Source organism: Uranotaenia lowii, chromosome 3 (genome assembly GCF_029784155.1).
Source record: "Uranotaenia lowii strain MFRU-FL chromosome 3, ASM2978415v1, whole genome shotgun sequence".
Taxonomy (NCBI): domain Eukaryota; kingdom Metazoa; phylum Arthropoda; class Insecta; order Diptera; family Culicidae; genus Uranotaenia; species Uranotaenia lowii.
Window position 1 is genome coordinate 147604011 of NC_073693.1, and position 22802 is coordinate 147626812.

Below are 22802 nucleotides of genomic sequence, written 5' to 3' on the forward strand. Positions count from 1 at the left end.
TGAAAATCAATCAAAACCCAAGATAGAATGTTAATTGACTATTTTGGTCATGTTTGTTCTCATTTCACAATTTATAGCAGCTATAAGAAGAAAATTCTACAACTTTGTTTCAACGCTAATAACATTGCATACTTAAAGGCGCTATTTTTCATAATTAGGAGAAAATTAATTAGTTTTGCTCTTTTCTTCAGACAATTGTTTGATAAATACTAGTTTTTGGATAAATATTAGTAATTTCGTAATCAGCAATCATAACGATCAATTCAGAAGAAGAATATGCCGTTTGGAAGGGGGATCAATTGTACCCAACTCTAGGGGATCAATTGTACCCATAATCAACATTTTAGAAAAAAAATTCTGAAAAGAGTTGAGAATTTTCCATTGCTTTCAAAATATGGCATTATGAAGTTCATTTTACGCTCGAACGATTGATACATTGAAACAAATATTTTTTTCATAATTTTCCCATGTAAGGAAAATTTTAAAGTGATGAAAAAAGATCTCCAAGTTACATTTTGTGAAATTTTTTAAACAAAGTTGAATTACTCAAACAATTATTTTCTTAAAATTTTTTAAACTACAAGCATTGTTATTTTGCCCATTTTGGCACATTTTTCTAGAACATTTGATCTTTGAAAGACATTCCAGTTTCGAGATATAGCTAAGGAATCAAGTATCCCCAGGGATCAAGTATCCTCATTCTCCCCTATAGATTTGGTTTCGGAGAACTGGCCCAGCAGCATCTGCACAGCGGATTCGAGTGACATTTGATCTTCCTCAGTGCATCGACGCTTAGTCTTGTTCGCTGACATGATTCTGAACAAGAGCAATAACAATGCGATATCAACGAAGGTTATGGCTGCTGCTTCGCGACTTGATGATCCTCAAATTTTTGTCGGATATTTCACGTAAGTAGGCGCTTCAGAACCGTAAAACGATAGTTTACCGGGAATGTTTCAGTACTTCGGATAACGCAGATAAAAGTCTTAGTTTTTAAAAGCTCAGAATTACATCACTTTTTTAGTTTGTTTCGGAGACTGATTAGAAACAACACATACCGGCGGCCAGTGTTGCGAATCGATTTCGTTCGTGTTGCGCCACCGATTTGTTTTATCCTTTCAAATGGAAAAGTTTTACAAAATATATTCGAAAATATCGCAAAAAGATCCGTTTAAAGTATCTACCTAAAAGTGCTTCTGTGTGACAACAATATGTTAACTTTGAACGAGAAATTGATCGATAAATGACGGTGCGTTTGCTGGAGCAATCATGAATGCAATAATACAAAATCCATTCGATTGAAGAATTTGATAGTTAATGTGTATTTTAAAGGACGCATCGGATGAGGGATTCATTCGACAATACCGTTGAAAAGTCGGTGATTTGTGGTCCCCTTGTGATTCTAAAAGTGCGGTTGCGGGAAACTGAGTTGTTTAAAACCATATAGGTTTCAATGCATGTTTGCTAGAATCAATTCAATCACAAAAGCGAATATCAGGTTGTTACGGTACAAAATTGGAAAAAATGTGTTAAATGATATTTTAAAAAAGGATAGATATGAGGGGAAGAAATTTGTTATTTTTCCAAAACGCTCAATGCCACCAATTTTATGTTTTGTTTGTTATGAACTGCGCTTCGTATGTTTGAGTTTTGGCTTGCTATGATTTAAATGCAAATTGCAACGCGTTGTGATTAGCCAGCAGATGGAAAGCCTATATACAGAAGAAGTGTTTTGAGATGGATCGAGTGTATTTAAATTAATTATTAGCACACATATTTGGACCGTTTAAAAACTCACGAAGCCTTTTTTAGGATAAGAATAAGTATCCTTACATTTAATTAATTCTAGTATCCTTTTCAAACGATACGAGGTAAGATGTTTAAAAACTGTTACTTTTTTTTATTATATATTATATTCATAAATTCTAATAGCTTAATTCTATTAAAAGGGGTTTGGTGGGGGTTGGACAGGGCATTGAACGATCCGAAAACTGATATACAATGGATTGTGGAATCAAGCCAGCCGGAGTATCTCGGCAAATTTGGAATTCTGATAAGGATACTTAGGAACCTTTTCAGGATTCTCTATTTGTTTCGAACAGTTGGAAGGGAGTAAGATGAGTCAAACCTGTCCCAAGCCAGTGGTAACGGACCCCTTGGTTGTGCTGCAATTATTGTTGATGAGTTAAGCATGAACAGTATTTGAATGTGCGATCGAGACTTCCCGTACCGACTCGGGTCGAAAGGCCTACCAGCCACTGGTGGGTTTAACTACATACATACATACATACATTTTTAACTGCGGAATATAACTTTATTCTACGTTGGAAGGATTTTGAAATAGGTATTCAATTGCCGATGCAACTAAAACAAAAAGTTACCACTATTTTACTTTCGTTTTATCTTCTGTTTCTTCTTCTTCTAATTCTTCATCATCTGGCAAAATATTGCATTGTATTCTTCTGGCAAAATATTGCTTCATGGCAAATGCTCTATGAAATTCAAAGCTGTATTTCGGATAAGAACAAAATAAAATTGTTCAAGGAGCAGAGAGTTAAATCAGAAATATTTATGTAAGCGTCCTACAAGGTAGCAACATAGGGCCACTGCCACTTTCTTACATATGTTAATGATTTCTTTAAACTTCCACTGCTGCAGTTAGGCTTTTCACACGCTTTTATCAGCATATTTCAACAGCAATTTACTACCATTAAACTGCACACAAAAACAAAGTTTATGATGCTTAACTGGTCCAGGAAAGTTTCAACAACACGTAAAGACCCCAGCAGTTTGTTATAGATGAAGGAAAACACTTCAAATACTTATTGTTTTCGGATGATACTCTTTCATTGTATTGCCATACACAAAATCTAGAAATAAGAATTTCAACATGTCTTGTATAAATTCTATTACGCTTTCATCCATTCAATTTTGCAATACCTTCCCGGAGTTTGGAGTCAAGCAAACATTTACAAATGCTCAAATCGGTTTACAATGTCCCTGTTCTACATTCAACCAAAATGATTTACGAGTCCAGTTCTCTTAACACCACTCCATTATTAGATCTTTGTGTCTTCCATTCTAAATACATACCCTCCATTTTCACGTTTCTCTTCTTAAATATGGAGGGGTCTTAAATCTTAAGAAAACCCTTTCATGGTTTCTATTGTTTGAAAAAAGTTTTTAATACTTTGCGATAGAACTTGTATAGGAGCCGCATCTCCATCGCCGTCTTTTCGCTGAATAGAAGCTTTCCTTAGAAAAAATTAGAATCATTTCTAGACCTCGATACTTTTTTTTCAAATCCTTTTGCTGGATTGATTCACCAGTTATGCCAAAAAACTGTGCTCCCCCTTTCATATCCCCCCCCCCCCCCCCATTGCAATGCATTGGAAGGAGAAACCGGGGTTTTAACATCCATAGAGCCATTCCTCGATCCATTGTACTCTCCCCTGTAAAATTTATTTGATGAAATTCTTGAATTTGAAAAAAATCAAGAATTAAGAAAAACAATAGTACGACATCTCTCTTCTTCTTCCTACCCCGTGAGGGGGATCAAATCTTTATAGAAATATTTCTTGACTCCAAATGCTCTCCCTTATTTGTTACCATCTGCACGATTAGCACTCGAGTTATGAAAAAAAAAATGGGTGCCCCTCTTTCCCCGTCCTATCGCTCATAGAAATTTGGTTTCATTTGCGTGATTAGTTATCGAATAATGCATTAAATTGTATAGGAGACCTCCTTAAAATATTCTTCTTATCCATATACCTTCGCATGCCAAATTTGGTTCTGTCTGCTTGATAATTTCTCGATATATTCAATCATGTTTCTTTTGTTTGTAAAACCCCCTTCTACCTTCCAGAAAAGGAAAGGGATCTCAAACTATAATAGGAACCTTTCCTGGCCTCTAATGTCCGCACATATCAATTCCACGTAAATCGCTGGAACTGACAGATAGACGGAAATTCATTTTTATAAATATAGATAAGATCAAATGACTTTTATTTTAGGCCATTGATTTCACCTGGTAGGATTATTTGCTTAGAAAATTGTATTCCTGTATTGTTTCGCTTATCACGATGCTACAAAAACTGTAAAATAAGATGATTAGAGATAAGAAATTTGTCCCAGTGGTTGTAATTCAGACTTCAAGGAAACAATAAATAACTTATTTCTCCATTCTGGACCACTTCAAATAGTCCAAAAACAAGTAATTTTCGTTCAAAATATACAAAAAAACTTCTTTCTATGCAAATGTGCCAGCAAGTTTGAACATTAGTATAATTTTCCATCCACATTCGAAAAAAAAACGTTAAACAAGTCGAACAAAGCTAGACGTGGTAAGATCAGTAGCATCCTTTACAAGGGGGCCTTTTTGGTGTCGGGGAAATTTATTAATAGTTGCTACAAATGTTGATTATGGCTGACTTACGAAACGGGTTGCTACAAATGTTAGAAACTTTAGTGAATTATGAATGATTGGAAACCTAGAAATTTGTAGTTCAAGCCAGTATACAATATGTTAGAATTTTTTGAGGATTCCAATGATATTCCAAATAACGAAAACTCGCATGAACACTTAAATGAAGGCTTTAAAAGTTACATATCGGTTGACAAAGAGAAACATGTACTGACTTTAATGATGCAAAAGTATGTATGTACGTTGTAAGGGACTTAAGTCACAAAAAGGGAACAAAAGTTCTCTAAACGGGATGTACTAAGTCACAAAACGTGCATTGAGGTCCTTTCTTTCTGGCTAGTCTGCCTGTTTGGTCGGGCGGTTGCGCCTGCAGGTATGCTACAAAATCATATAACCACTTCGGGTTTTAGTTTCAGTTGGAACAACAAATAGGCGCGTGGCCTTGTCAATTGTCTCTACGAAGGTCGTGGTATGCGTAGTTCGATCCCCAAGCCTGGCAAGGTTTTTCAATAAGTTATTTGATTACATGGGTGATCGTACTGATGCCATATTTGTATCTCATACAGTGTTTAGCCAAAAGATTTCCCCTGAACAGAACATCGGTCGTTTAAAACTGCCTCAACATGTTCGATCATCAATTTGAATCATACTTTAAAAGCCTTCAATCAAAGTTTTGCGCATATCTTATCGGCAGTGTTCAGTAATTCGGACGGCCTGAATAATTCGAGCTGTCCATTAAGCTTAAAATCAGATCAAGGTTTGTATTTATTAAAATGTCACCTCGGGAAAATTTGCGTAGATAACGACCGGAAGCGTGACAACATGCCGGAAGCTCAATTTTCCACCAGGGCCTAGCACCCCAAAGCTTTATTTTGCGGTTAATTTTGCTCTGCTGTCACGATCCCGACCTCACAATTTATTACACGAAAAGGTTCGTAAAACAATTTCCACCCATGGTGCATAACTGGCTACATGTCGATATATCTGCTTTTGCAATTTACTAACATTCTTGAAATTGACCACATAACAAAACTGTTCCTAGCTATTTCGCCGGCATTCATTAATTCATTTGGGAAAATTACTTTATGATTGCAAATTTGCCAAACGCATTATATTGGCATATAGGTACACAAGTGTGTTGTTTTTTTTTTTGCTATAAATATCACGAGGATAGAGCTTCCGACAGACGCATGACGCGACACAAAAACTCAAAAGGCACTAAAACACACACCCATACACTCACACATACACTTACGCACTCACTATCAACAGAAATACAATGTATGTAGGCACTCGAACGTTCGGGACGTGTTACGGTGTGGAAAATTTACCATTGTCATCGTTCTCTGTAACCAAATCTGTGCGGCAGTTTTCCACTAACAATTTTCGGCGCCCGTTTTTTGCAGGGAAGCTTCCCTCCTGCTTTTTTGTTGCTGAATGAGATTGACCTCTGCTGGGGTGGAAAATTTTAATTGTCGATTGCGTTCCAATGGACCGGAACAAGTTCCTTTCGGGTGATGTTTTATGTATGTGGATGATTCTTTGGGCACGTTTTGCATTTAAGTCGACATTTTTTTTACGTTTGAGAACACACAACATCTGTTGATTAGCATAACATTTGAACACAACATTAATATAAACCTGGCGAAAATCAGATAAAACCATGATTTTTTATTCAAAAGTTTTAAAAAACGATAGTTTTTTTTCGATAATCGAATAACGGTTTTACGGTCTGGATATAACAGAGTTACACTAACTGAAATGAATGGTTTATGTTCAATTCCAGCATGAATCCGTTTTTCTATAATTTTATATTCTGTAAAAAAATTAAATGAATGGGATGATTCGACGCATTCGAAAATGTATAGCTTTTCATTTCATGATTCATTCATCCTTTTAATTAAATGGTAATAATAATAAATTTTCTTTTAAATATGAACATTTTTATTAAATTAATTTTTAACTTACATCCAGGACGTAAAATTGATTCAATTCAAATGTTCTAAATATAGTTTTTAAAAATAATTTGATCCGAAAGACTTGCTATACAGGTACCGGCACACGTTTTTCGTCGTTACGTCACAAAAAATGTACATCTGGCAAGTTTTAATTAATTTCCAACTTTGAGACCAACAAGATCCTGGCGAGGGTTTTCCCAAAAGTATCATTATTTTAAAATTTGTTCACACAATAATGAGATGCATATTCTAAGTGTGGTGATTGTAAATATTAACAGCACACTGTAGGCTTTGCAATACACCTACGAACACCTAATCAGTAAGTCGTCATAGCTTAGTACGATCGCCCGGTGCGTGAGCTAACTTAAGCATTCTATTGTAGACTACCAAACGTGATACTTGTGCATGGGCTCGCTCCCACAGTGGCGACGAGAAATAAAATCGGAACGCGTGCGGTCTGTTTTGTGATTGAAAGCGGTGATAAGTGAAAGTGAAAAAATTGTTTTTTTTGTAATGCTATCGGAAATGGGAAAATCAAAGGGATAAATTGTGTTAAAATATTTAGCTAATGCGAAATATGTACATTTTGCTATTGGTTGATGGAAGTGAGGGTTGAGTCTTTCTAAGTGATTTATATCACTATTTAAAGGTCATATTCCGTAAAGAAGGTTTATTTAGTGGTGATTTTCCCTGGGCTCCCAGGAGCATTTTTCAGATTAAACTGGATTACATCAGGTATGTATGTATGTACTGTCTAGAACATGGGTGGCCAAACCATGGCCCGCGGGCCACATGTGGCCCGCGACCAGCTTTTTGTGGCCCGCAAAGCTCTTTTTGGAAAAGCCATGGTCTAAGAATTTGACATTTTTCCTTGGTCATTTTGATAAATATATCTGAATCTACACTAACAAAATTTGAAACAGAGATCTGAAATCTCCTTGAAGTGATATAAGCCAAAGGGATAAAAGTGTTTAGAAAATAATTTCGAGAAAACATGCTTTAAAATTATTGTGTTTGCCAATTTTCCATTTTTTACAGTTGTAATTTTATTTCGAGCCTACAAGTATGAGGATATAATTATAAAAATCTGAAAATTCACCAAATTTAATTTGAATCATCGAGAATCGTTTGGCATTATTTATTCAAAATCGATCATTTTTGCACTCACATATACGTCTTTAGCTCTGAGGGTCTCATATAATTTTACCAAAAAGTATACCGTCACTGAAATTACGGTTTTCAAGTTATCAAAATTTTACGGTATTTGACAGATTATCTGTGAATCCCATAACAAATTTTTCAATGTTTTCCGATTGCGGACTCTAGTCTTAATATTGAGGAGTTTGAATAGTCTCAGAAAGATAGTAAGATCGTATTAAAATCATTCAAAATTCTTAAAAAAAAATCACCGAATCTTATCAACATCATAATTAAAACAATCATTTTACATCAACTTCAACCATTCGTAACTTGAATTCTTTTTTAACAACTTCGTTCATCCATCCAAATTTAATAACTTTTTCAAATATTGTAAAACATCGAAAACTTGCTGTGAACATTTTTCACAGCAGTTATTTTTGCTAAGCTTTATGAAAATTAAACCTCCAAATTTAAGCTTTATGAAAATTAAACCTCCAAATATATTTTAATTGTATTTATGCACAAGTATATCAATAATGAAAAACTAAACAGAATTTACAGTTTGGTAGTTGAATTCAACTAGAATCGGTTTTGTACTGACAAATCTCTAAGAAGAACGGTTTTTCCCAAATTTTAAACTTACAAAAAGTGCAATGATTATCAAAGAATCAAATTCGTATTCATCCTGTTTATAAAAGGCTTTTCCAATACACTTGTCAAATCGCGGTACTAAAAAATTTAAAAATAGTTGGATTGAGTTGAGGTTGAGTTCCGTACTTTGAAAAATCAATATTATTTATGATATAACTAGAGTTCGTTGAAAAAGTATTCTTTTCAATGTCAAAAGCATATGACGTTACTTTATTTCAAAAATTACAATCTGCGGGTTTTTTAAATTTGCCTATAATTTTTTTCTAAGAAGAACGGCAAACTTGAAAACTTTAAAAATGGGTGGTCATTTTTTAATACTTAGAGACCATGAAATTGACTTAATATTCATTGTAGTCACACTATTTGACATTGACATTTGACATAAATCATTTCGTATTGCATAATATTCCTACGATTTTTAAAATGAAGCAAAATTTGTAAAAATGCGCTAGTAACAAAAATGACTCATTAAGATGAAACTATACTAAGGTTGCCTGATTTTTTTCAGTCTGTATCCAGGCCAGACAGATCTGAGCTATTTTATCTAAAAACTTGGCATAATTCGGGCATTTGATTCCAAAATTGTCTTCTAAAAATCCGGGCAAATTTGGTAAATACCCAAAAAATACTGAAAAAATAAAAATTGAAAAATAACCTCGTTAAATTTAATAACAGATTTTAAATTGTATTTCAGGCTTCCACAAAACCTTTCATTATTATTTTTATGAAACTTGCTCAAAAAATTCGGGTTTTAGACGCATAAATATTGTATTTTGTTCGATACGGCAAAAAAAGTGAGAAAATCCGGGCAAAATTCGAGCATTTTTTAATGAAATTTAGCAACCAACCGGACCGGACTTTTCCCAAATTTTGTATTAAATATCTGGGAAAACCCGGATAAAATCGGATAATCTTATTATTCGTTTTGTTCAAATATTTCAGACAATTTGTTTTTTTTTGGCCCGCCAGCTAATCTCATTTCTGAAATTTGGCCCGTCTGTTGAAAATGTTGGCCACCCATGGTCTAGAAGCAGATGATGAAAAATTGTGCAGTTATGGTTGCTCCTTCAAAAATAAGATTATGAGAGATTTCCCTTGGATGGTATCACAACCAGTTTTTCTAGCTTGGAAACTAGATAGAACATTTCCTAACCATTATTTCCAGGAAGAAAGATAACGAGAAGAAGCAGCTATGATCGTTGGCAGTCTTGCTTGCCAGAAGACTAGAAGTATTTTCACGAATTGGTGGAGAATGAGAGAAAGCAGAAAAACGTAAGTGTCGCTTAACCGTCGGATCAACTGATGGAGAGTCAGTGCAACGATCGATTTAAGCTCAAGAAAAACAGCACGGATTTGATGAAATCCAGTTGCTCGTGCGTGCGGTGGAGTGTTGTTGGATTTTCACTTTGTTGGCCTGAGAAGCGGAACCCATCGCCCATCGCGAGTAGTTTTGCAGTGTGGCTTGATTAGGTATAAGTCGTTGGGCCGTGGCGTTTGGGTTGGATTGGAAGACCAGACTTATAAATATGCTGGCAGCGTGCAGAAACTTATTGTTCGTTGTATCAAATTGCTCCACTATTTGCCTTATTTGTCAGATGAGGATAACATAAAGATAACTTTTACACTTTCAGCACGGTGATCATTTTAGTAAATGATGGGAGTCAATATTAAGAATAATAAGAGGAATGATGCGTTTTGAGCTAGGGATCGGTAGATGGTTTGCTGTTATGTTATGTTTTTTTTTCACCAAATTGCACTATTTGAAATGGAGGAATGAATAAAATGGATTGATGTTTATTTCCCGATTGTTTTTATATTGGGCGGATGTCTTATTGATTTGATTGTCTATCTGTTCACTCTATTGTAATGCTAGAAAGGATAACATAGTTGTGTGTGATAACTGAAATTTAAAATGGCTGCAAGAAAGACTGTTTTAGCATGCGCCTGTGGGCTGAATACGCATAGGACCGTTGGACTCAATGGCTGCTGGATTAACATATCAAATTTGTCCAGTCTGAAGATAGTGCGATTTATGGTATGGTTATCATTGAGGAATTGCAAAGGAAGTGATATCAATGTGGTGTTAGAACCTGGTTGGGTCAAGTCAAAGGAAGATCGAGTTGAATTTCTTCTCAATTTGTATCGGAAATTGAGATTTCCGCAGATTCGTTTAGTGTGGTAGCGGAAATATTGCAGAGATGTTCTTGCTTCCCTTTTATGAGTGTAGTGGGCTCAGTAACTAAACTATTACAGGAGCTAGACGATAAAGCAATTCCGAGTAGTGTTATGAACAGCATCAGCGAATGGAAGAGGGTATCGAAGCACCACTTACTGAAGACAGAATGACCAAGACGAGATGCAATTTGTACATTGGAACGATGAAGGTTAGCTCAAAGCTGGTTACTGGAAAGTACTCTGTGAATCAGAATAATGAATTGTGTTTCAATTTGAGAATGATGAAGTTATAATTTATAAAAATTCATATTTTTAAAGGATTTTTACAAATGGGTATGAAAAATATTGGTCAGTCAATCCAGCACAGCATGTCAAAACAAAGCTAATGGCATTAAGATTTTAAACAGGTGACCGGGAGACACACGACCTGTTGGCTAAAAAGGAAGATTGGGATATAAAGTCAGTTGAAGCTTTGATTCGTGAACGCACTGTTTGAGGAAACAACACTTACTATGTTGGTACATGGATACAGGTTAATGAGAGAAAGCAGTTTGGACCTAGATACATATGAAGGGAATGAGGGTGTAAAGACCTTTAGGGTTTAAACGTCTGAAACTAAAAAAAAAGGCCGTTTGAGATGCAATCGGAAAAAAGTGTGAGATAAGTATTGGTTTTCGACTATAACTAAGATCAAGTGAGCTTAGAAAGCAGTTTGGAAACGTTTCAATGCTTGGATTTATTCTGAATAAGTTTTGAGTAAAGCAACTGGAGAGACATTTCAAGAAAGTTTACTCAGAATATGTTTTGAGTGAAATAATGTACAGAAAGTTTACTCAGAAGGAGTTTTGAGTGAAGTAAAGTAAAGTTTACTCAGAAAAAGTTTTGAGTGAAGTGAAGTGAAGTTTACTCAGAATCGGTTTTGAGTGAAAATGAAACAATATTTTCGTTAACATGAATATATGAATGGTAGCAAGGTCCTGCTTATGTTTGTGTGTAGCGAAGGGCAAGGTTTCCTCCAGGAAAAGCATCCATATCTCAGAAACGGACCAGAGCCACTTGTCTTGCAATAGTTTCGTCCGATTATTTCTAGATTCAACCCCTTTAATGAGATAAGATGATTAATAAAATAGAATGATAATATTGTTATATGAAAAACAAGTAATAAGAATGAAAATGATAAAAAAATACGATGGAAAAATAATTATCAATGTTGAATGTTCACGAATGCAGTCAAACATAATTGAACAATAATTTTAAATTGTCTTTAATGAAAGGAAGGAATGGAGTTTCTTAGAATTCCTCACCACTCATCAGAAGTTGACAAAACAAAAAAAAAATCTGAAGATAGACACGTTACGTTGATTGGTGCTTTCGTGCATTGGCCCAATTTCAATTGGAAATCGAGTAACCTGTTCCAGAGCTCTCCATCGCCTTTATCTTAAATCTAAGACGAAACAAACAATTTCATAAATTATTCAATTTTGCATGCACAAAACTTCAAAACTTCGTGCTTCGCACTGCGTGCATCAGTAGAACACTCCAAAACTCGTTCACACAGGTTTCTCCTGAATCATTTCATAATCCATTCACTTCTATTGTAAAACAGTACAACCTGCGATGAATTTCACAACATTATTTTCATTTACTCAAAAATATTTTCAGATAAATTATCAGGGATTACTCAGAAAAGGTTTTGAGTGATAGTCAGTTGAGAATCAAAGAAAGTGATTTCAAACAGACAGTACATAACTACTAGATAAAATGTTTAGCATAAATAGTGCTGCTTATTGCAGTGGTTATTGTAAACGATATGGAAGCTTTAAAACATATAATTGATCGAGCAACTATGGATGTTTTTTTTTAAACTGGAAGTATGGTTATTATGTATGACAATGGTATGGTATGGCAACAGTATGCTGTCACAGTAATCCGTTTATTGTTGGATCAAAAATGGTAAGCGTGTTGAATAGTTCAACATAATGAATCAATAATTCAACATCAATAATTAATAATCCAACATTCAGATTTTAAAGATTACACTTGTATCGAAGTTCGCAGTTGTAAATTCCGCAGATATGCTTGGGCAATTGACTTTCTAATTTGTATGATAGCATACAATGAGTATTTTAGAATGTGTTAATTTAAACTGAAAAGTCATGCTGAATAATAGTTAGAAGGTTTGCATGAATTTTGAAAAAACTTTTTACATTGCAAAAAAAAATGGTTAAGGAAAGCATTCAAATCGCGATAAGTATAAAATAAACGGTAAATGCGGCTAGCTTGATCATAAGGAAGAACAGTTGTGACTTACTTTCTTAGAAGCAGTGTAGAGATTCGACTGAAAGTGCATATGTATTTTTTCGGAAGGTTTGTAAAACGGACTAATAGTTTTGGACATTTGAAATATTTTGATTTTTAAGGATATTTGGTACTTATACTTTAGTCATTTTTTTCAAAGCAAGAATATAATGCGGCGGAAAAACGGAACGGAAAATATGTTTTTTTTTCATATACAGTTTCAAGCGAAGTTTAATAAATACTGTTTTATCTGCTCCAGGTTCAAAGAAAAAAAATTACAGCAACTATGGATTTCATTCGGAATATAATTAAGGAAACAACTTCTAAAAAAAGAAACAAAAATTACGCATAAATGAGTTGGAATAGAAAAAAAAATACTCAGAAGTGGTTTTGAGTGAGGTATTGGAAGTTTTTTTTTATCAGAATTTGTTTTGAATGGAAAAAGCAAGTTGGCCTTGAATGAGTTTTGAAAAAAAAAAATATCCGTGAAGTGTTGAAAACAAGAAAAAGTCGCTAACAATTTGTTTAAAAAGGGAAGAATATCAAATGGTTCTGAAAACAAAAACATGAAATCAAGTTTGCTCAGAATTTGTTTTGAGTGAAATTCAAAAGGATTTATGAAGAAATAAATAAAGAAGACAAAATGCTGAAAATCAACCGGATGACATGAGATGAACTAAGATCACCAACAAAAAAAAAATTCCATTGAAACGGATTCTGTGTTTTACTTCCTAAGCAGTCAAAATATCTGCTAAAACAATACGCTTGTTAACAACGTCGGGATTTGGAAAATATGTATTAATAAAAAAACAGAGATGAGATGGAATGAGATAAGACGAGATGAAGATCGTTCTTAAAACACAGAAAAAAAGTAAAATATCAAAATTCTCTTACTCTATAAGATAAATCAAATGAGTAGTTGCTAGAGGGATTCTAGTTCGCAATTGGTTTAATCAAGTTTTGAAAAAAATAGTAGCGAAGGCTGGATGGATTGATAAAGTTATGTGCGCACTATTCGTTCAGCACAATGAGATGATTTCGGAATTCACAGGGTCAAACTTTGACATCTTGGTGAGATACTGTTATAAAAGAACATTGAAGCACACATAACTGATAATGGAACGTTGTGAAAGATCATCAAGGCTGATGTAATAATGTATTATATTTCTGTGAATATTTCTGATGGTTTTCGTAAATTTAGGAACAATGTCGATCGAAGCTTTGGTTTTAATATTTTGTAAACCTATATCCAACTTGAAGATGAATTAAAGTAAGTCAACAAAATCAGCATTACACATCATATGTTTCAAAGCGAAACATCTCCAAAAATGATTTAATGTCAAACAATGCCATCTGATTGGATTTGGATATCACATAGGTAATTAAAAAAAAAATTATCCAAGGATAAAAAGGGAGATGTGGTGATTGTATATATTAACAGCACACTGTAGGCTTTGCAATACACCTACGAACACCTAATCAGTAAGTCGTCATAGCTTAGTACGATCGCCCGGTGCGTGAGCTAACTTAAGCATTCTATTGTAGACTACCAAACGTGATACTTGTGCATGGGCTCGCTCCCACACTAAGTAATAATTTAAACTTTTTATGGTCAGCACAACTTTTTTAGATCTTAATCTTCATCAAAAGTTGAAGTGCATTCTAAACATCACCAGAACTCTAATAAAGCTATAATCTGTTCTAGAAACGTCAACATGACAAATTTTTTAATTTTCTATAAAATCATCAAAATTTTTATCGCCAAAGCTTTTATAAAGCTATTAAAATATAAATTATAAAGCCATAAAAATAGCTTAAATCCGTCGTTTTTCTCGCAAGCAAGATTCAATAATATACATGGGTTTCAAGATAGCTTAAGAATACAAAATGGGACTTCTCCACCCAATACTCATATTATGGTTCTTTCATTTGATTTTCAGTTATTTACAGCTTTTTATATTTAAGCGGAAACCGATTTATAGAGGCGACACATATTTTTTAAATTTGGCACTTATACCCCTTTGGCTCCAAACACTTGCACTTATACCCCTTTGCCACCAAATAAATTCACTTATACCCCTTTGCCACCAACAAATTTTCACATCCAGGTTTTTTGATCTTGTTGATATGGGTAAGAAACCATAAATATTCATTTCTACAAGAGACAATTAGTTTTTGTATAAATATATTTTTTGTTGTTTTGATGAGAAATATACTCTGGTACAGTAGGTTAAGAGATTTCATGGCTGAAGATCGACCTGGTCTTGGCAACTTCTAGTAAATCTCTCCAAACAACGTTTTTTCATTAGGATTAATTTATAATAATTCGTGAAAGGTATTTTCCACTAAATTCCAATCACCACATGTTTTGTACGTCTTTGCCTAATCAATTGGGTATTGGAATGGGACTTGGAGTTGGTTTTATACAGTAAATTAACGATAGGCGCTCCAATATTAACCCAATTATCTCATACAAATACATTTTTTTGTACTTTATAAGCCTTGAATCCATGACACACTTCATATATCCAGAAATAAGGAATTTGTGATCCGCTAATTTGTTATTGAAATAGAAAAAATAATTAAATATATTAATTTTTTTTCTACTAGAATTATTACTAGAAGCAATCAGATGAATCACAGTTGATGGTAAATATTTAAACATCATCAGCTATTCAAAAGAAAAGTGAATTACATTAATTTTGAAATTTTTTGGTCTCGATGAAAAAACATTACTTTCTTGAAATCAAGTTAGGGTTGGTGGCAAAGCGGTATAAGTACATCAGTTTAATGTACTTTGGAGGCAAAGGGGTATAAGTGCAGCACTTATACCCCTTTGGCTCCAAACAAAAAGGAAATTTCAGTTGGCAGGGTTTTTTCAACGAGATCTAAACATAACAAAATAGTGAAATAAAATTATGATTAAAATAGCATCTGATGATTGACAGTCAAGGATTCGTTCTAGATGGTTATCTCGATTTTTTCCATTTTGTCACTTATACCCCTTTGGCTCCAAGGGCCTCATATATAAAGGCAATACAGGTTTGATGAAAAGATTTCAAGATGGTATCAGATTCGACTTGAACTTGTTGAGCGCGATCTACTAATACCCATATTACGGGGGTTTCATGCGATTTTCAGCAATTTACAGCATTTTCAAGTAAGCGTATGAAACCATTTTGGATTTCAAGATGTTTCGGACAATGTTGATAATGGGAGATCCAATTCAAATATGTACAATGTCAAACCCAGCCTGAGCGTGTCCTGTTTTGGCATCTGGTTCGAAAACTGTCACCTTATTTCACTACGCTTTTAAATTCGAGCACTGTGTGCCTTTATAAAACAAGCAAATAAAAAAAGCTTGGAACAAATTTCTTAGTTCATGTTATATTGGAATTTTAATAGAGCATTCAAACTATCACTAAACAACTTAAATTGTATATTTAGTGAAAGCTTTTTAAGTGTTTTTTGAGCTATCTGAAAACAAATGGTTGAATCAAGAATCTATGCATTTTTCCTGACCATAAAAAAACTGTTATTAAACTAGCTACATATAAAATACCATAACAAAACCATAATAAATTCAACTTTCAAATACTATTTGGCTTAATTTGTGTTTCTTGGGAAGCGTAAAGTTTCATCGTATTATCACGCTTTTTCAAAAACAAGTACCCTTTCGTTTTTGGCAACACGCTCGAAAACATTGTGTTATAATGTTCATCTATTTTTGATATTTTTTGTCTTTTTTATCGTTTTTCATCATGTTTTAGACACATTTAGAACTTTTTTTTATTATATTTAGAATGTTTGTTACTTTGGTCACGTTATATATTTTTGTCATTTCTAATCTTTTGTTTAAATTTGTTTTTGAGTTGTATGAAATTTATATTATTACAAGCTGACCCGGTGTGCTTTGCTGCACCTTCCAAAAGAATTCAAATTAGTTTAAATAATTGAAATCTAGTTTAGACGGATTCCAAAACGAATTTCGACATAATCTAGAAGCAAACGTTTAAAAAAGAGAGCTTCAACTGGAGTTTCGAGTAGAGTTCATAATGATGTCAAAATGTATGTTCTAGCTCTTTCGCTCTTCCAATGCAAGAAGTGATTGGTTAAAAAGTTTTCAAGCTATTCAACGCAATTTATATGGAACTCCCTTTGTCCCTTCTCTTTTTCACACTGCAATGCAGAAAGGTTTGTGAATAGAAATATATCTCGTACCCAAAATACCATCCCCTGTTAAAATCATGTTGATAGTTTTTTTTAGTTAACATTTGTCTCGATTAATGAGGTAAATGAAAGCACAATGCATTTTTCTGAACTTTCTCATAGATGCGAAATATAGTGTAAAGGCTTTGAAATGAGTTTAATACGTGTTCCAGTTTGTGTTATCAAACTTCATACAACTGCATTTTTTTTTTGTAGTATAAGTTAATGTTTGATACTCCACTTTCAATGAATGCTGTTTTAATCAAAAGACCTTTATTTACAAAGACATTTGATAATTTTGAAAATCCTCTTCAGATTTAACACACGGTATCCCAGTCTTTCTGACCTTTCTCACCTAATGCTGAATCGTTTTGGAGAGGAAATTCTTCAAAGGTAGATGTTTCATGGCAAAAGGCGCGTTTGAACTTTTTCCACCATGTGAAATGACAGGAATTAATATTATGTTCAACACTTTACGATCATTAACATGTATGGAAAAAAGTCTGCTTTAAGTGGAATATCAATTAAAAAAATATTATTAGACAAAAGTCTCTTTTCTGTTGCCAAAATATGTGACCTAAAACATATCATTACTGTTAAGTACGTATTTGAATTGTGTGCAAACTAACAGTAAAGTGTTTTTGGTGAGTGATTATAACAAACAGTTGAGTTTATTTAGACAGATTGTTTATTTGAGCCCAACAATTCATAGTTGAAGAAATGATTTATACATTTTTTGGAAATGTTGGAAATTTGCACTTGCTTCAGTGTACTTTCTTAACCTTCCAAAGCCGTTCGCTAAATATCCGTTTTGGGGAAATTTGAGTTATAGTTTGATTTCGTTCTCCTGGCTGTTATTTTTATCGATTTTGATGATATTGTATTCATTGTGTAGGTAATTTATTCTTACTACTCAACATTTCAATATAAAGTCGAAATTTATTACCAGGTTATTAGAAACTGATTCAGAAAGTAAAAAATCCGAAAAAATAATTTCAATTTCAACTATCAATTTTACTCATTTTCATAACTTCTGAAAGCTTTTAACTGATTCACAGAATCCACAGGAAATGAAATTTTGTTAAATGTTAAATTCAGGTCCAATAAATAAAGTTGATTTTTTCCAAAAACAAAATACGTTATTTATCGTGTTTTCTATTATTAATTTAAAAATACTGTATTTATTGTGTTAAATTTACACAAAAAATGAAGTCCAGATGATCAATTGCAAACTTAACACAAAACATACCGACATTTTTATATAGATACCTATTTATACCGCGAGCGGTCAAATGACGGTAAACACCTTTTCCGCTAAAACTCTCTGTTATCTCGATCGATTTCTACAAAGTTTATAGTTTTGGAAAGCTCGTAATGTGACTGAAATACGGTTTTCAGACAAAACTGAGATTCAATTATTTTTCTCAAAGTTATTCAAAGTCGAAGAAAAAAAAATCGAAAAAAACAGACTTCAGGAAAAAGGCTATAAATCACTCGAAAAAAAAATTTACTTAGTGCCTGAGAACGCTGAAGTTAGAAGCTATATGTTACACATATGGGAATATTTTTTGAAAATTTCTCAAGATAATGGCCACTAAAAATGTAAAAAAGTGGTGTAAAAACCGTAATTTTTAATAAATCAACCGCCAAAGCTGTTCCCGTTACAGTAGATATTTTTTTGTGAAGTGAAATGGAAATTTGACGTAATTTGTGACATTTTGGCATCTTTAGATTTCTAAAACACAGAATTTTTGTCGACTTTTCAAAGGTAGCTGTTTCTTTTTTAACTTTTTATCAATATGCGTTGTGCAGGTTCTGCTTCGCGTCCTTAGCTTAACGGGAGACACGCGACCTATCTCACCGAATATCGTTAGCTAACTGACGACCGATCGCGGCACGGCAGCTCAGCCGTCGTATGTGTGTGCGTGTAGTAAGGACGATGGAGAGAGATTATCAACACGGAAAGGCCTATCGACCGAGAGAGTGTCGCGCTCGCAATCATCGGCTACACATGCCTTTTCTGAGACTATTCTAGCACCTGGATTTGGCTTTGCGCTGGATTGCAGCGTTCTCATGCACTAAGTGAAGTTCTTTTCGAGTACTTAATAACTGATTTATAGCCTTTTCCCGAAGCCTGTTTTTCGATTTTTTTTTCTTCGACTATGAATAACTTTGAAAAAAATATTTGTAGCTCAATTTTGTCTTCAAATTGTATTTGAGTCACATTACGAGCTTTCCAAAACTATAATCTTTGTAGAAATCGGTCGAGAAACAAAAGAGTTTTAGGGGAAAGTGTTTGCCATCATTTGACTGCTCGCGGTATGCAAAGTTCACATGCGTAACTTTATCTTATTTTTCAACTTTGTTGTGAATTTCGGGAACTTTTCACCACATCTATCACAGTGTATCTCCAATAATCTCAAAAAGTTTGTATCTTACTTTCTGCATAGTGATGCAGATTTTTTTCTATCTGCGTTACCCGATTTAAAACGCCTTTGTGTAATCATAGAAAAACCGGACAATATGCAAGGAACAAACAAGAAAATATGTGATTTTTTTTATCTGACAATTTGCATCGGGGGTCTTTAGATCTTCCTCAAAATTGAACATTTGGATCATTTTAAGACTTAAAACACATTTTACAGATTTCTAACGTCTAAATATTTTGGAAGAAGAAGGAGGAGAAAGAAGAAGAAGAAGAAGAAGAAGAAGAAGAAGAAGAAGAAGAAGAAGAAGAAGAAGAAGAAGAAGAAGAAGAAGAAGAAGAAGAAGAAGAAGAAGAAGAAGAAGAAGAAGAAGAAGAAGAAGAAGAAGAAGAAGAGGAAAAGCCGGTTCTATCGGTAACTGCTTCTTCGATACAGTTAAGTGATTCAGGACAAAGAGTTGAGCACGTGGTCTAGCTCCCATTACAAATGCTTTTCAACATATTTTCTGAAAAAAATCTTCTTATCCTCTTTGCCGTCTTAAATTAAAAAATTTTAACCCCTCCGATTTTAACTTGTTTACGATTTCGAGCGAAAAAAAAGTTGAGGTACCCATTAAAACTTTTTTTTTTTCAAAGAGAAGCCAATTTTGAGAGGAAATAAATAATTTCCATTAATTTTTTTAAGTACATACACTAAACCTGTCTTCCGTCGGAAAATCGTTGAAACCATTATTTAAAGCATAACGAAAACCCCAGACAAATCCCTCAGCAGAGCAGCGAGGACAACCAGTAAACAGTGGAATACATCAAGATGGTGTAATTTGCATAAATTCATCGCATTTACGGAAGCTTTGCTTGCTTGACGGATTTTTGTTTTCCACAATCGAGAACCGCGTGGAGGCGTTGTTTATGATTCGTCTGTCTCATTCCGAGAATCCAACATTTGCTTTTCGTGGAAACACTTTGTTCGAGGATTTCCAGGATTAAAAACAATGAACCAACACGTCCGTTTATGGCTTACCCTACCTTCTTACTTCTGCAAAATTTCTACAAACAATAATTGTTTTGGTTGCCTCGGTTGAGGTTAGTAACGAAACGAATTATTTTGCTTTTACACCTTTTGTTATATGAAGCTTGTGCACTTGTTTGTTCGAAACATGATAAAATTAATAAAATTTTACGAAAAAGTTTAATTCATTCCTAAATAAAAATCCATGAAGCTTTTAATAGTAAAGGAAGCTTGAAAAACTGCTTCGGAAAACTTAAAATATTGCTAAAAATGAAAAACATGACAAAAATGTCAAAAATGACAAAAATTATAACATTGACAAAAATAATAAATCAACAAAAATTACAGAAATTACAAAACTGACCAAAATGAAACCATCAAAATTAATATGGGAGAGTGGGGAACCATGGGCCACTTTTTTTCGTTGTTCCATAACTTCTTTATTATAAAAGATAAAATGAAAATAAAAAATGGTATGGTTTTCTACATTTTCAAGGTATCATAAGATATTTTTTTTTTAATTTTCTAATAAGTTATTTTCCCCAAATTCTGACTGTTTGGAAAAACGCAATATTTTTTAGATTTTGAAAAATGGTGGGGAATTGTGGGCCACCAAATCCAAATTGACCAAATAACATGCAAAGTATATGAGTTGACCTAAAACTGTGATTTCCTAATTCATTTCGTTATTTTAAAGCAATTTCAGATCATGATATAATAAAGAGAGCTGTGTATGATCGCATAGATTCCAAAACCTGGCTCTTGAATGTTTTGGCAAAATTTCTTATATAGGATGGACAAAATATTTTTCATAACTCTTCATTTGGCATTAGAAAACTTTGCAGATAATTAAAACGTATTTTAAGTTCTGAATGTGTATAAAAACATAAAAATATAGGTGATTCAAGATGTGTGGCCCACGATTCCCCACAAGCTATGATTTGCAAATTGGTTGCGTTTGTGTGACTTATTGTTGTTTCATCAAAAATTCCTTTGAGAATATCCATAAATGACGTAGCATTTGAGGGGGAGGGGGGAGTTTGACTTTGTGTGGCGATGTGTGACGAGAGGGGGGGGGGGTAGGGGTTCAAGTAAAGCTACGTAGCTTTAATTAAATATCGAAAAAAAAATCTAAATTGAGCATAATTATGCCTAATTCAATCTAGTCTGAACATGTAGCTTTTGGCTCCTACTGCCCGACTGTTTTCAAGCGTATCAAGGAGCGTACATGCAAGAAATGCAATTTATATTTTGCTTCAAATGTTCTCCAAAAGGAGCATAGCAAAATTCACAAGGCCCCAGTCTCGGATAGAAAGATTCGTCCAAAGCGAATTGTAGGCAAAAGAGGACACGAAGTGCTGGTCATCACTCCGGAGGACGATAGAGAGTGAGTGGAGGCAGCTGACATCGCAGATGCAATTATTTCAGCCGAACAGACGATGGAGGAAAGCTGCCCAACGATTTCATTGGAATCCCGAAAAGAGATAATTTGGACCGACGCAACTGATTGAATACTTACTAGCTATCCTGTTTGTTGAAAAGTAGCTTGATTTTTTTTGACTAATTGATATGCTTTTTTAAACTTCCATTTATAACTTCTTTCCTTTTTTTGTTATTTTTTGTATTATTCTTGCAAAATGCTGATAATAAAAGTAAAAATTAAAAACGATTTTTACAAATGGGGGGGGGGTTATTAAAGCTACGTTATTATATAGGGGGGGGTCTATGACTTTGTGACGAAATGCTACGAGGGGGAGAGGGGGTATAAAAACTCGTAAAAAAAGCTACATCATTTATGGATGTTCCCTTTTCCACGTGAAAGATCATGACAAAACTAAGATCATAAGCGTATGAGCATACTTTGTTATGCACTTTAGGTTCCCCATCGATGAAATTAGCGGGTGTTTTTTTAATTATGTAAGTAAATTTTTCTAACTTTTTTTTAGCTTGATAAATAAAAAATGCATATCATGCGTATTTCAGTCAACAAAATATAGGAATACATGCTCACGCAAAGCAACGACGATGACAGTTGGTTTGAGATTTTTATATCAACACACATCTGACATATTAAAAGTGGCCCACGTTTCCCCATGGCCCACGATACTCCATTCTCCCCTACAAAAAACAGCATGAGTAAATAAGGGATATTTCAACCAACATTTTCCAGTGATTGCCTTCAAAAGCAAACAATTTTTTTTTCATTTGTTCGCGAAGAAGCATAGTTCAACAGAAAAGTCTTGCTGAAGACGAACGGGGGTTTCGCCCATTGTCTAAGCAAAAAATTAAGAAAAAATTTGTTCCTCACCCAATTACCTAGAATTTCTAGAACTTTTTGCCCCAAGCCCCATCGTGAGCTCAATTCAAATCCAATCTCTTGAGAGTATTTTACGCCGGCACCATGCCATGGATGTAGTGCCGACTTTGGAGGATCCGAGAAGTTTGGCTTTTGGCAATTTAACCACTTTTCAAACAGAGCAGCGCCGAAAAAAAGGTCCGCTAACAAAAAACAGA

At 34.0% G+C, this 22802-nt stretch overlaps 1 protein-coding gene across 2 annotated transcripts in view; it reads right to left on the reverse strand.

Annotated features, from left to right (window-relative positions):
* LOC129757203 (uncharacterized) overlaps positions 1 to 22802 on the reverse strand; it is a 483998-nt gene that overhangs the window by 390318 nt on the left and 70878 nt on the right. The window contains exon 1 of one of the 2 annotated variants that reach the window (XM_055754337.1): positions 22605 to 22711. The exons of the other annotated variant lie outside the window; for it this stretch is intronic. The gene's annotated coding sequence lies outside the window, so the exon portion shown is untranslated. Of the gene's footprint in view, positions 1 to 22604; positions 22712 to 22802 lie in introns of those variants that run through there. 2 annotated transcript variants of the gene reach the window in all.